Raw genomic sequence first — 15,648 nt, 5'->3', positions numbered from 1 at the left:
TAGAATAATTTGATAAAAGTTATTAATTTCAAAAATATATTAAGAAGTTATTCAGCAAATACTATATATATTTTAATACATTACTGTACAGACATAGAGTAATTGGACAGAATCTAGAAGAAAGTGAAAAAAGTATGCCCGTGTTGTCAGAGCAGACGGGCAGCGTAGGGCAAATGTGGGGCAGAGTTGGAACAGCCGGACGTGCAAATAAGTTGCAGCGTAGGGCAAATGTGGGGCAGAGTTGGAATAGCCGGACGTGCAAATAAGTTGCACCGTAGCCGGTGCCCTAATAAGTGGCCATATGCAAGGAAAATGGATTGGCATCCCTCCCTTCGAACTTAAATAGGGATTTTATTGCCTGCCGAATGAGAAATTCCCTGGTCCGAAGGAAAGAAACGTAATTTACAAGTGCAATTCACACTGGAAGGCCAAACACTTCTTGCAGGTTATAAAATAAACTATTTTTTAAGGGACTATTGATCCAATTCATTGATATTATACATAAAATGCGGGTATAAACCTTTTTGTCTGCTTAAATTGGACTGTATTTCGTACAGCAGGGCTCTGTTTGTATGGGGTACTCTGGAATTCTCAGTAGATACACTTACATCTACCATTTGCTATTTGCAGAAATAAGTAATTCAAAAAACTTTGAAGGAAACACAGTAACAGTGTTTCATTGTGATTGTGGTAGAATACCGACTTGATTAAATAACAATGCACAATCTTAACAATTTGCAAATAATGACACAATGCCATTACCATCCACTGCCAATCGTAATGTGGTAGCATTATGTAAAGTGGCTCAGTTGAAGGGTGTGCTACACAGTCGGTTTACCACTCGCAGTCCTCATGTTCACTGTACTGCATACCTTGTACCATTTCAAACTACTTGTGCCAAGAATGTGCTTTCACAAGGTGAACAAGACCAGAATCTGGTATGCCAGAGAGGGTTTGCGTTTGTTTCGCGCACGTTTTCTCAAAACAACCTTATCAACATGTATGCCAAGTGCGACAATTTGGCGGATGCTCGTAAAGTATTTGACGCCATAACAGAGCGAGACGTCTCTTCATGGAATATCATAATTGCAGCTTACAGAAGACATCGTTTTCCTCTCGAGGCATTGACACTGTTTCATCGAATGGAACAAACAAGTGTCCAACCTGATCAATTTACATTTGCCAGCATAATTCCAGCCTGTGCCAAAGTAGGAGATTTGGAACAGGGCATGGACATCCATATGAGAATAGTGGAAAAGGGAATTTTTTCTGACGTAGTTGCAAATGCCCTGCTAGATATGTATGCGAAATGTGAGAGTTTACAGAATGCACGTGAACTGTTTGACAAAATGCCTCGGAAAAATGTGGTTTCGTGGACTGCGATGGTTACAGGGTATGCACAAAATGGCGTTCTTGACGAGGCATTGAGAATTTTTAACGAAATGCCAAAAAGAAATGTCGTTTCTTGGAACGCTATGATTGCAGGATATGCACAAAATGGTTTTGCTGGGAAAGCCTTGGAAACTTTTAAGCAAATGCAATTGGCAGGTGTAAAACCAGACTCCATGACCTTCCCCAGCGTTCTCCCAGCCTGTGCCAAAATACGAGCTTTAGAGCAGGGTATGAACATCCATCAAAACATAATCGAACATGGATTTTTGTCAGATGTTCTTGCGAACGCCCTGATAGACATGTATGCTAAATGTGGAAGCATAAAAAAGGCCTGTCAACTGTTTGGCAAAATGCCTGAAAAAGATGTGGTCTCATGGAATGCAATGATTTCAGGATATGTATATAATGGATTGTTCAATAGGGCTTTGAATACTTTCAAGCAAATGCAATTCTTCGGTTTAAAGCCATCTTCGTCAACCTTTGCAAGCATCCTTCCAGCCTGTGCCAAAATCGGTGCCTTAGAACAAGGTATGAACATTCATCAAAGAATAGTGGAAGGGGGATTTATGTTGGATGTTGTAGTTGTGAATGCCCTGGTAGACATGTATGTAAAATGTGGAAACATATACAAGGCACGGGAACTGTTTAACAAAATGCCTCAAAAAACTGTGGTCTCTTGGACTGCAATTGTTGCAGGATACGCACAAGATGGTGTTCTAGAAGAGGCATTAAGACTTTTCGGAGAAATGCCTCAGAGAAATGCGGCGTCCTGGAATGCAATAATTGCAGGATATGCACAAAATGGGTTTGTTGAAATTGCCTTGGAGACTTTCAAGGAAATGCAGTTGGCAGATGTAAAGCCTGATTCCACAACCTTCGCCAGCATTCTCCCAGCTTGTGCAAAAATGGGAGCTTTGGAAGAGGGTATGGACATACATCAGAATATAATCAAGGGTGGATTTTCTTCAGATGTTGTAGTTGTGAGTGCCCTGGTAGATATGTATGCAAAATGTGGAAGCATATACAAGGCGCATGAAGTGTTTAACAAAATGCCTCGAAGAAATGTGATCTCATGGAATGCTATGATTGCAGGATATGCACAAAATGGATTTTGCAAGGATGCTCTCTTACTTTTTGAGAAGATGAAGCATTCGGAAGCATGCCCTGATCATGTAAGCTTTGCCTGTGTTTTATTAGCATGCAGTCATGCAGGTTTACTGGAAAAGGGTTGTATATATTTTAAGGGAATGCACGACTCATGTTGCACTGCGCCTACAATTGGTCATTATGTGTGCATGGTTGATCTTATTGTCCGTGCTGGCTATCTTGAGGAAACTCTAAACTTTATTATCAAAATGCCAATTAAACCTGTGGTGGTTGTGTGGATGTGTTTGCTTGGTGCATGTAGACCACAGAAGAATATAAAACTAGGAGTTTTTGCAGCAGCTCTTCTTTTTGAAATGGATCCAAAAAATGTTGCAACTTATGTTCTTCTGTCCAACATCTATGCAGAAGTAGGCTATTGGGAAGAGGCTCAACTGGTAAGGAGATTGATGAAAGACAGAGGAGTTAAAAAGAAACCTGGATGTAGTTGGATTGAAAACCATAAAATGGTACATACATTTTGTATAGGAGACAGATCGCACCCACAAACGGAGGAGATCTATGCAAAGTTGGAGAAATTGTCTGGAGAGATGAAGGCCGCAGGGTATTTACCAGATTCGAGATTTGTTCTGACCGATGTCGAGGAGGAGGAAAAACAATCATTCCTCTCCCACCATAGTGAGAAGTTAGCAATTGCATTTGGATTGCTGTACACCTCCCCTGGAACAACTATTAGAGTTGTCAAGAACCTTAGAGTATGTTTTGACTGTCATAATGCAACCAAGTTTATCTCCAAAATTGTTGCAAGACAAATTGTTTTGAGAGATGTAAACCGGTTCCATCATTTCAAACAAGGACAGTGTTCTTGTGGAGATTATTGGTGATTACCTGTGTGCCACTTCATGAATGTTTTTTACATCAATGTTTTAGATAACACTCCATGATCCATCATCTTGATGATAGAAAGCACAAAGCTCGCACTATAACAGAGTTCAATGAGTCAGACATGCAACAAGAAAGAAGAGAGCGGGTTTTATTTTACAATTTCTGAATTTTTCTTCTTTCAGTGTTTGGAAAACTGTTGATCTCATTAAATCAAATGTGACTAATAAATCCAAAAATGTGCATCAACGGCCATATACATAAACAGGGTATTTGTTAAAGCCCTTTTTATGATACCTTGAAGGTGCAATGAAAATGAAATGTTTCAGAAAACATGCCCATTTCTTGCAATGAAGGTGACCCTATATCCATTATCTTCTAGGGAATATATTGATACTAGTTTTATTTTAATTTTAGGTGCAAATAGTGTTGGCAATTTGGCTAGGTCAAATATTTTGATGTTGTCACTTAAGGTAACATATCAACTGTATGAAGTGAGAAAAACAAGAAGATAAAGTTATGGCATGTATACTTAGAAAATTGTCTAATTGTAACATAGTTTATCTATAAGAAAAGATGAAGTTTTGGTCAATGGGATTTACAAAGGCTATATTAGCACGTGCACGCATAAGAAAAAATAGTACAAAGTATAGGGATGCTAAAGTCAAGACCGTTGGACAATACAAACATAGTTATGATGGATTTACCATTTATAGTAGTATATAGGCATAACAGAGTATAATAAGGAAATTGGCAATTTTGGTTTAAGGAATTATTCTTTTTACAAAATAATTGTTTAACTAATTAGGGATGGCATCCTAGATGTTAACTTCAAGTCAGTGAAAGTTAATTTTGTATTTTTATAATTGTATAAAGGTATGAAGGCCGATTGGACAAATATTTATTAATTAGCAAGGTATAAAGCAAATTTCTCAATGTGAAGCTAAGTGGAAGTCATATGAAGAGTATTGTAATGTTTTGTGATACAAATTCTGATGTATGATATGAGGAATACAAATTTTGTAAATGAGCAGCAATGGCAAGATCCGATATTGAAGATATCAGTAGCAGTGTTAAAAGGTTTTTTGTATCTATCTCTTTCTATTAAAGAACTATATTGTACATTGCATGTTTGGGCAGTGGGCTCATCTTGCATATATTTTTAAATTATATATAATATATTTTTAAAATATATATATAACAACCCCTAACAGAGTTGAGGCTTTTAATAAGGCCTAGTCCTCTAACAAGGATCCAAATACTATATGGATGTACAAACTCTTAACAAGGTCAATATCTTTCACAAGAAACTTTTGATTAGTGGATCATTTTGTGGATACCATCTCCACTGGGATTTTCCCTTGGCCAGGGCTTCCCTAGTTAACAAAATATGATGTTATGAGTTCTCTTAGCTCATGGTTATGTTTACTATTCAACATAGTTAGTTTACTTTCTTATGCATGTTATAAAGTTGTTAAAGATATCCAATTTTGGGCTAAAGTTTGTGAAATACTTATTCATCCCCCAGCCTCTCAGTATTTCCTATTTGTAACAAATAGTACATCTTCTAGTTGGATGGTAATACCTGATCTTAGTACCCCTTTTATAGGGTTTTCAAAATCATTCCCAATAGTTACCTCTTCATCAATTTATTTTACCATAGTATCTAGATGTTCTCAAAATCTAGTGATATGTCTTGATGACCCATTATCAATCACCCAAGTGTTGAATTTGTTTGATACATGATTTGATAGTGCCAAATAGAATAATAACTTCCTAGAATCATCTTTTGTATTTTCTTTTACAACTTTAGCATAGGATTTTTTCTTTTTGAAGTTCTTCTTTTCTTTCTTATGTGAATTTTAGTTTAGGACATGAATATCCTTATCTATAGGTTTTTTATTATATCCTTTTGACATTTGTCTAGCTTCTTCTTAAAGGTAGTAAGATCTTAACTAATCCATTTCCAGAAGTTTTGGCCTTGCAATTATGTCTTGTACAAATGATTCCCACAAATTTGGTAGACCACTTAAGGCAATTAGGGACGACTTTTTTTCTATCAATTCATACCCAACAGTCGGCAGTTGATCCCTCATCTCAATTATTCTGATTATGAATGCATTGATTGATTCTCCTTTGTTCAGGCTTATGTGATTCATTTGTCTTTTTGTGCAATAGTTCTACTAGTTTTATTAATTTCAAATATGCACTCAAGTGATCTTATCATTAGGTATGCAGTCTCATGTTTCTCCAATATAGGTACCTATGTGATCCCTAACTATGTCTACAATTAGTTTCATGACCTTCTTGTTATCCTCAATCTATTTGGATTTTTTCAGGTTCCGAATCCTTATTTTTTACAAGCTGGTCTAATTTATTCTATTTTAATATCATCATCATCATTACTTTCCAAGATGTGAAATTGTTTGCACCCTCAAGATGATCCTCAAATATTATCATGTTTGACATTTTGAAGGATGGAATGTAACTGCAATGTCAATGTGAGTAATCTAATTTCTCAAGTTTAATTTTTGTTCTTTCTTAGACTGGCTCTGATACCATTTAAACACATATTAAACTTCTAATCAGACTGGTATTAAATGCAGATTCAAATTCACTAATTTCCTTTCATGGGGGTTATAATCCAATTATATAGTTTTGCAAGAATCAATTTAGTGTACTATATGAAATACTAATTTCTATGTGAGGATGTAATTATATATGCAAGTCTATAAATGTTAAACTTTTTAAAGAGATATTATTAATTGATTTTGATATACTCTCTTGGTTTGATCAATTAGATATTAATATTACCTCAAAGTTGTCATGAGTAGACATGTCTCATGTCCACTCATCATGACTTTATATTTAACAACTTAGTTAATGTAATCTTTAGTTTTTTTTAAATTAATACATTGCCTAATATAGCTCTAGGCATATCACTAATCTTCTATAGCCTTATAGATCATTTTCTCGATCCACAAAGAGAGTCACCAATGGCATGTTTGATCATGATTTGGTCTACTCATATGATCATGGTAAGAGAGGATGGTTATAATTAGAATATGTTAGTATAGATTTCAAAATGCATAGAGTTTTAATTCTAATATGAGGTGATATAATTATCTTTATACACTTCATTACCCAAATATCTGATTGAAGCTACAAAGTCTTAAGATGGTTAGAAAGACCTTTAGGGCTTGGAAGTCTTCTAAAATGGTTGTGTACAATTTTATCAATAAGGTATGAAGTTGATCAAGAAACCTAATGATAGGTATCAAGTCAAATATTTGAATATCTTATAGTTCATAGTGGTAAAGGTAATCATGTAGCATCTCACCTGATATGGGAGATACGCTATGGTGTTTGGTTTCCATTTCTCTTTATTGAGTAGTTTGTGGCATAAGCATAAGGTGTCTTTTCCAATTTACCTACTTACAACCCTAGAGCTAGGGAGTAAAAAATGTACCAAAAATGTAAGGAACCCTCTTCTACAAGAGGTTTTAATCCTCCTCATTATGGATCATGTAAAAATCTTCCTCCCCCTCTCTTATGTTAAGAGGCATAACAATGTTCTACCTTCCCTAACATATGAGCTTGCTTCTAGATTTGTTTGAATGGATAAAATAAATACTAATTCTAATGAAGAGGAATATGAGGATGAGGAGTGTAAAAATTATTGTGGTGATGATTTTGATTCCTAGAAAATAATTTTCCTTGTAGTTGATTCAATAAAATAATAAATATGATATAAGGAAGAGAGTGAAAAGAGAAAAATAATTATCAAGGTTAGCATGCATTATTGATGAAGATTTTTATTGGAAAGGAGTTGATAAAAATGCTAGGGGGAAGATAAATCCAATGGAAGTTGAGGATATCTACCCTAATCTGGGCCCTTTTGTTGGAAATACAAATGGGAAATGTATACTTCTGGGGGGGGTGAATCAGAAGTACTAATCTCTAACCAATAAAACTTTTTACTTTAAAAAAAAATGCATGCATAAACATATTGAAATAACATGTACAGTAAATGCATCCACATAAACACTTAACACTAGCTATGACTACCTAGAAACCCTCCAATGAGAAGGTAAAACTAGGGTGGGGATGACACCCACAATTCTTCACTATTGCAGCAATAAAGTTCACCTATTAAGGTTACATAATTTGACCATTCTCATGATTTGCCCTGTGAAAAGTCTGCTTTGTTAAAGGCTTACAAAGGATTGTTAGATCCTACCATGTTAAAGGATTTTAACACCGTATTAGAAGTGTGCCTGACTAAAGGACTTTAGAAAACTCACTTGGAATGTCACCCTGTTAAAGGATTTCACAATGACTGTTAAGTCAACCTTAATATAAAGGATTTCATCCTGCTGATACAGTTGTTAGAAAGTACAATAGAATGTTTGATTTGATACACTTACAATCTGGTATTGTTGATTTTAGATATCAATTTAGTCCTTCTTGATCCTTTCTAATCTGATATGAAATTGTTGTATCCTCGATCCTCTATTCTGATAATTAATTTTGTGATTTTGTCCTTCTTCTAAATCACCTTGAATGTATACTAATAAATTCACCCCTTTCACTTCCCTCAAATCTTCACTAGTATCACCTCCTCGCATGCATTCTCTAACGCTCTCTCTCACATACTGAATCATAGGGCTTCGTCTCCCTTTTAAAAAGACTTTGGTGGCTTAGGGTTAGGTATGAATCTATGATTGAGATTCATTCATTTTTCCTGCTCAATTCCTTCCATTTTTGTGATTGGTTGCATGTTGATCACAAGGGAATCCAAATAGATTTGATCTTGTCTTCAAAGCTTCGAGATCTATTCATATGTTGGCTCAAAAATGGTTTACATAGTTGTTTGTGCCATTAGAAAAAATTAGATCCATTCTATGTTACTCGACACTTGATAATACTGATGCTCGACACATACTATAATTCTATATAGCTCGACACTAGAACTTGCTCGGCATCTACTGTTCACTTGGCACTTGAACTACTCGACACTTACTGTTCACTTGGCACTTGAACTTCTCAGCATGTATACATATTATACTCAACATATGTTACTAGCTCGGCATGAACTTAGTAAAAAAAAAAAAAAGCTTAAGTGTGTTGACACTCAATTGTCAAAACCAATCCGAGATCAACAATCTCCCCCTTTGACATGAGTGGCAAAAACACTTTACATGATTAATCTAATCTCCTTGAGTATAATATACATCCAGTTCGACATATATACAAAACTTTAAAATTGTTCAAAATTTTGTAATGAACCATATAACTCAAATTTTTTTGACTACCCCAGAGTTTGTGTCTTTTCTACATCCAAGATCTCTTAGAATAGATTTGACTCTTACTGTTGCTCTTTGTCTTCAACTATTCTGATACTCTCTATCTGATATGTTTTGATATGCCCTATTTCTACTTTTTTGCTATTGACTCCCCCTTTGTTTTCTCTTTTATGTGTTTATTTATATCTCCCCCTTTCACATGTCTCCCCCTTGAATATTTGTCTCCATCTTTTATCTCCCCCTTTTAAATATTTCTCCCCTTTTTGACACTAATGTCAAAGGGTGTATACACTAAGTATGTATTCATACAAGAAGTTCTTATTCACTTCCATTACAATCTTGAGAGCAACATCCCAGTTGTCTATTGCAACATCTAATGATTTGATTTGGATGGCTGTCGCTGTTGCAAGGTGAACTAAGCTTTCCAAAGTTGAAAGATTAGGATCTTTCTTGAGTACTATTTCAGCATAGGCTAGTTCTTTTTGTAGTATTTCCATGTGAGGGGTTAAGGAAGCTTGAATTTGGACTAGCTTAGCTCTTGTGTTAGCCTCTTCTACTATTAATACAACTAGTTCCTTTTGTATGTGAAGCGTTGAATGAAAGTGCTTCTCACTTTGAGCTTGGTTTTGTGGTAATTTCATACCAGATATTTTCAAATTTCTTTCCAGACTCAGAATCCTCTAGCTCGTTTCTTGTGTGAAGAGTGTGGGGTCACACAATTTGGTGTACAGTGAGAATATATTCTCAAGTACCTTCTTTACTTTTTCAATCTTTGTAGCCAATTCAACTTGTGATAGTGCTATTCCATTGGATATCTTCTCATTAACTTTACCTTGAAACTTCTTTTTAGACCATTCCATGAGTTTTGCATTGGTTTTGTGGTCTTCATTTGTTACCTGTTCAACAATTTTTGATAATTATTCCAATATAGGCTTGGTTTCATTAGGTGCTTGCAAGCTGAATGCATCTAAGAAGATGTCTTTGATCTCATGTAGTGCTTGCCTTTTCTTATACTCCTTTTTGAGTATTTCTTGGTTCTTCTTCCTTTCCAATGCCTTCCGCATGATATTGATTTGTTCTAGGTTCATGGTTACATAGTCATATTTTGGTATAACTATTTCCTCATCCAGTGTTGGGTCTCTATAGTGAAGTACCCTTGCAACCTTTGTTGAGCTCGAGCCTGGTGTAGAAATTTGAAGTGGTATTGCATCAATGCTCGACTTTTGAAGGAATTTGGTAGAAGTGCCAGTCATTGGTAAATTAACCAATGTTTGAATGGCTTCCTGCTCCTTTTCCTTTGGAATGTCCTTGTCTTCTAATTTTTCTTGATCAATCACAATTATCTATGGTGCACCTTGTGTTTGTATAGTAGGTACAGATGCCTTTGTTTATCCTACTTGTTCCTTTGTGAGCTCCTCTATAGTCTTAGTCTGTTGTTCAATCATAACAACTTTGACTATGGTATCAACCTTTGTTGATGTTTTCTCTTGAGGTTGACCACAAGTAGCTGTAGTGATGGAAGAGTTTTGTTCTTATGTATTCACCTTATCTCTGGTTATGTAAGCTACTACTTTCTATAAATCATCCACACTAACCAACATTGGATTATCACACAATTTACCCTATAATGTGGATGGTCAAGAATCTTCTTTAGATCCTCTATAGTTAATGGATTGATGTTTTGAGTTGAGCTATTAGGAACATCTTTCACTTTTATTGTGATTGTAGGTGTGTTTGTGTCATGTGGAGGGGTTAATGGTGGCAGTTGTGTGTCTTGCACACTTTATTCTGTTTGTTGCTCCTTAGTTGTTTCCATTTCATCATTTTTCTGTGGTGCCTCCTCTACTATGTTATCTCCCTTTTCTTCCTCAATTTCACCTTCCTTATCATCCTCATCTTCTCCATTGTTTCTTCCCTCAAAGGGATCCTCTTCTCCTTCCTTAACAGTAGTCCAGCCATATATCAACTTCCACATTTGAGTTGATTTCTTTACAACATCTTCAATCTTGTTTTGAAGTACGCTGAAGGCTCTATAATTGGGTGCAAATTTGCTACCATGTTTCTTATTTTCCTTGGTTATTTTCATTTTTGACAATTCTAGCATCACTTGTGCCAATATAGACTCTCTTATTTCCTTTTCCATATTTAGGCAATAATGCCATTTATTCTCAACAATTGAATATAAATCTTTGGGCATAGAATTATCAAATTCAAGTGGGGTATTCTTGAATTTTTCCATCATGGCATACACTAATTCTTCAACCTTATTTTGATCTTCTCTACTCAATTTATTAAAATCAATACTTTTCAAACCAATTAAGTCTGCATTATCCCTAATATTATCACAAATGTTTTCAATATAAGACTTGAGAGCATGATTTACCACTCTGAATTGGCTTGAATCTTCTGACTTGGTCCTTTCATCATTAGATTCAAGTTTTGCAACATATTTTCTCCTTAATTTCTTTTGCACAAGACCTTGTTGTTCAATAGCCTTCTTCTTTTCTTTTATTTTCTTCTTAGCCTTTTTGAGTGGTGGCCCTTGTGTTTGCTCTTGTGGCTAGAGCGGTAAGCTTTGTAGGGCTTGGTTTTGCAATTTTCTTTCCCTTTGGTTGAGCTATAGGATGTGTCTTAGCCTTTCTCTTATTTGGTTCTTGTTTTTTTGGTGCTTCCTCAGCTTGTTCCTCCTCAGCACCTTCTTCTTCTTCATCTTGACCCATACCTTGGGTTAGGGCAAGAGGTTCCTAGACTTGCTCTTCTTCTTCTTATTTTTCATCATCATCATCTTCATTATTACCTTCAACTCCCTCACCAAATTTAGCTTTTAGCTTCCTCACCATTTTATCCTTCTTCTTTAGAGTTGAGTCAATTTTCAACTCCATTTCAACCTTAGATTTGACAACATCATAATTACCAAAGATTTTTGCTAACTTATCAACTTCTTCTGCCAACAGTGTAGTGATGGCAGCTGATGCTTCGTCTATGTTGATTTCATAACCCAAAGGCCTTACCCATCTCACTTTGGGTACTATAGCCTAGATAAATGTGTAGTTAGTTTCTACCAAGAAACAAATATCATTGTAGTACTCCTTTACTAGGGAAACAAGAATTCTTAGCCTTTGTTTCATTGATTGCTTGAAGTCTTCAAAATAACTAGTCATTACTAGCTCAAAATTGTCTCCCATTTGTTCAATGTACTCATTTATTTTCATAGCCACTGACCTATTGGTCTTCCATCCTATCTTACCAAAAGATGGGAATTCATTTTGAACATAGAAAAATATGCATATCAATATGGAACCAAACTTACATTGAGCGCTTTCAGATCTCCTTATTGCTCCTAAGTTCTCCATTATTTGCTACAACTGTAGCTCTGCAAGATCATAAGTATGATCTTTCCTCACAATCTTGTATCCTACATCAACTACAATACATGGAACACTATTTAGTCAACTTGACTAATAGAATTTGTGTGATATGACCCTCACTGCAAATTCAAGAAGTGGATCCTTGATAGTATCAATTGCCATTCCTCTCTTGTTCCACTTTGCCCCTGTATTTTTCTCAATTGCTTCTTTTGAGTCACTCCCTAGGTTTTTGGGCTGATCTAGTGTTGGATATCCTACAACCCTATGCACAATCCTCTTTGATAGTTTGATAGGTCCTCCTTCTAGCCATAGGCATCCACCATGGAATATGCTCAAGAAAATTCTTATCCATTCAGTCTTGAAGATAGTGGGGAAATATAGGGCACAGGTTAGTCCCTTTTTTCTATGATTTTGAATTCTTCTTTTAACACTCCATTTTCACATAATTTTTTCATATGCATGATGAATTTCCATGTCTCCTATTCCTCCAACCTTGCAATTATAACACTTCCTTACATCCTGAACCATGACGACCCTAGGTGGAATGACTGATAATGCACATGCTGGGTCATTTTTGTATGCAACCTCTGGAATATCCCTAAAGTTTGGTTGTTTTAGCTCATTACTAACCAATTGAACTTGAAATGGTTCCTTATCCTTAGGATTCTTAGAGCTAGAGGCCATTTTGCAAACTAGGGTTTTAACAAATATAAAATTATGTAATCTGTGTAACTCGGCACATGAAGAATACCTCTAGATTGATGGAATGATGCTTGATCCTTGTTGGAATGCAGGAAAATACTTCAATTTGTGCTCGTCAATCACTTCTTTTCTTTTCTTTCTCTTTTCTCTGTGTTCGTAATGACTAAAAATGAGCAATAATCTACCTTATACCCTTTCAAAAGATTACATTTAATGCATGGTGCTTATACAACTATAAACTCAGTTTCTATACAATTTCTATTTCACTCAGTATCCATTGGTTTTGCCATCATTTGAAATCTATTGGAATTACCCTTACTCAGCTCCAATAGGAATTTCCTTCACTCGACAGCTACTATTGACTTAGCTTCAACTGACTTTGGCTGATAGCTTGACATTCACTAGAATTTACTCGGCAATTGAAGAGAATTTTTCCCACTTGACAATTAGATGAAAACTTAAAGTTTGACCTTGGTTTTTCCTTGTTGACTTGTATCTTTATTCATGCTAGTTTACCCTTTTTAGCACTAACTTATCTTAGAACTGATGTATGATGAGGCATCTAAATATCAATCTCATATACCTCTTTTTGCCTAGTTTGATGAGATGTGATCACTTGACCTTTTGGGTAAAGTGATCTCTTCATTTGATGTGTTGCATCCATCTTTCTTCTTCCATGTTTTGTTCATCTCTCCTCTAATGTGCTCAACATCTACTTTTCCTTTTCCCTTGTTGAACTCTGAGTTAGGTGCCTTTATCCTTGTTGGGTAGTGCTTGCTGATATGACCAGTCTTCAAACAACTAAAGCATGTAGTTTGACTCAAACATGTATTATAACTACCACTGAAGTGTGTTCTTATGAAATTCTCAGGGATGTGTCCATACTCTTGACAATAATGATAGCTATGTCTTGTATTTAATCCCAATTATAGGAATTTTCATAGCTTCTTCCCTTTGTTGACTTGTTTGATGACCATGTGGTCTTGGATATACATTCAAAGGCTTTATGTCCAAACTTCTGACAATTATAGTAGTGTCCTTCAAATTTTGGTCCATGCATGGTTTTGGTTTTGCATTCATGTGCCTGATGACCTTTTTTTTTGCACTTGTGACAATGAGGTTCTTTGCCTTAGCATTCTAACTAGCATTCTTTCTCTTGCAAACATTAGCTGTGTGTCCTTTCTTTCCACAATGATGACAAGTAGGTTTAGAATTCTTACCTTTATTATTTCTTTCCTTAGCAGCTTTGGATGATTCTCCTTCTTCAGTGCTTGTGTAGCCCAATCTTGATGTGTCTTTGTCGGATCTATGGGTTTCAATAGTTACTAAAAGTACTTGATAGCTTCATTTGGCTTGTTGAAACTTTTATCAAACTCCTTTTCTCTTTTCAAGTCATTCTACAATTGCTCATTCTGTAACTTACAATGTAGTTATCTCAATGTCCTTGACATTCAACTCATGATGAGCATTTTTCATTTGGCTTAGGGTGTGCAACTGCATGTTTGAGATTCTAGATAGCTGTACTGATTTTTCTTCCAATCTATTTGACAAAATTCTTTTGTCTTATTCAATCATGGTCTTGTCTTCTATAGCTTTCTTCTTTTGTTTAGTCACCTCACATAGCAATATTGTTGATTCTTGTTCCAACTAGAGATTTCTAATCTCCTCAGCTTGTGCTCTATTCTTGCCCATGAGATCTGCAATTGCTGCATCAAATTCACAGGAGTTACCATCCAAAAATAACATTGTGGTGTCAATCTCTTTGTATTGAGTGTCATTTTTTGCCATAGCAATCTCTTTCCTTCTCTTTAGTGAACTTCTTAAGGCATCTCTAGCTTCAGTCAGTTGTTCTAGTAAGAGATGTATCTCAATCTCTTGATTCTCAATGGTCTTTCCCAACTTGTAAAATTCCATCTCAAGATATTTTCTCCAAGTTGTAAGGCTTCTCTTGATGAAAACTTAGCTTTGATACCAATTGTTGGAAATACAAATGGGAAATGTATACTTCAAAGAGGAGGGGCGGGGGTGTGAATCAGAAGTACTAATCTCTAACCAATTAACTTTTAACTTAAAAAAAATGCATGCATAAACATATTGAAATAACATGTAAAATAAATGCATCCACATAAACACTTGACACCAGCTATGATTACCCAGAAACCCTCCAATGTGAAGGTAAAACTGGGGTGGGGATGACACCCACAATTCTTCACTACTGCAACAATAAATTTCACCTATTAAGGTTATATAATTTGACCATTCTTATGATCTACCCTGTTAAAGCCTTACAAAGGATTGTTAGATCCTACCCTATTAAAGGATTTTAACACCCTATTAAAAGTGTTCTTGGCTAAAGGACTTTAGAACACTCACTTGGGATGTCACCCTATTAAAGGATTTCACAATGGTTGTTAAGTCAACCTTAATATAAAGGATTTCATCATGCTGATATAGTTGTTAGAAAGTATAGTAGAATGTTTGATTTGATACACTTAAAATATCGTATTGTCATAGGTCCAATGGTGGAAATTTTATGTATCATTTTCATGTTTTTTTCACTAGTGGTCTTGTAATACTATTTGATAATTTTATGTTTTGTAACTCATATATATTAGGCACATAAGATGCGCTATGATGTATTTTGATAGTTTTATAGATGTTGAGTTGCCTCTAGATATATGTTGGTGATACTCCTATAAGAATCTTACTTTGCATGTATATTATAATTTATTATTAATTTATGATAATATTATTGGGCAAGTGCAGGGCTAGACTCTCAAAAGATTTATCCCCACATAAATCATTATTTATGTTGGGTTTCTATAATTTTGGTGCACTAACTCACTACAACATTTGGGGTCAAATTGTGATGAGAATGTAATTTGTAGCGATTT

General features: G+C 35.3%; 1 pseudogene across 1 annotated transcript; it reads left to right on the top strand.

Annotated features, from left to right (window-relative positions):
- Positions 1–255: 255 nt before the first annotated feature.
- On the top strand, positions 256–3,713 carry LOC149541614 (pentatricopeptide repeat-containing protein At2g22070 pseudogene; annotated as a pseudogene). Its single transcript, XR_016355357.1, has one exon. The product of XR_016355357.1 is annotated as a pentatricopeptide repeat-containing protein At2g22070 pseudogene (transcript).
- Positions 3,714–15,648: the final 11,935 nt, after the last annotated feature.

This window comes from Cupressus sempervirens, chromosome 8 (genome assembly GCF_028749045.1).
Source record: "Cupressus sempervirens isolate cs-2001-9-10 chromosome 8, ASM2874904v1, whole genome shotgun sequence".
Taxonomy (NCBI): Eukaryota; Viridiplantae; Streptophyta; class Pinopsida; order Cupressales; family Cupressaceae; genus Cupressus; species Cupressus sempervirens.
Note: the sequence above shows the minus strand (reverse complement) of the source record. Positions and strands in the feature narration are given on the sequence as shown.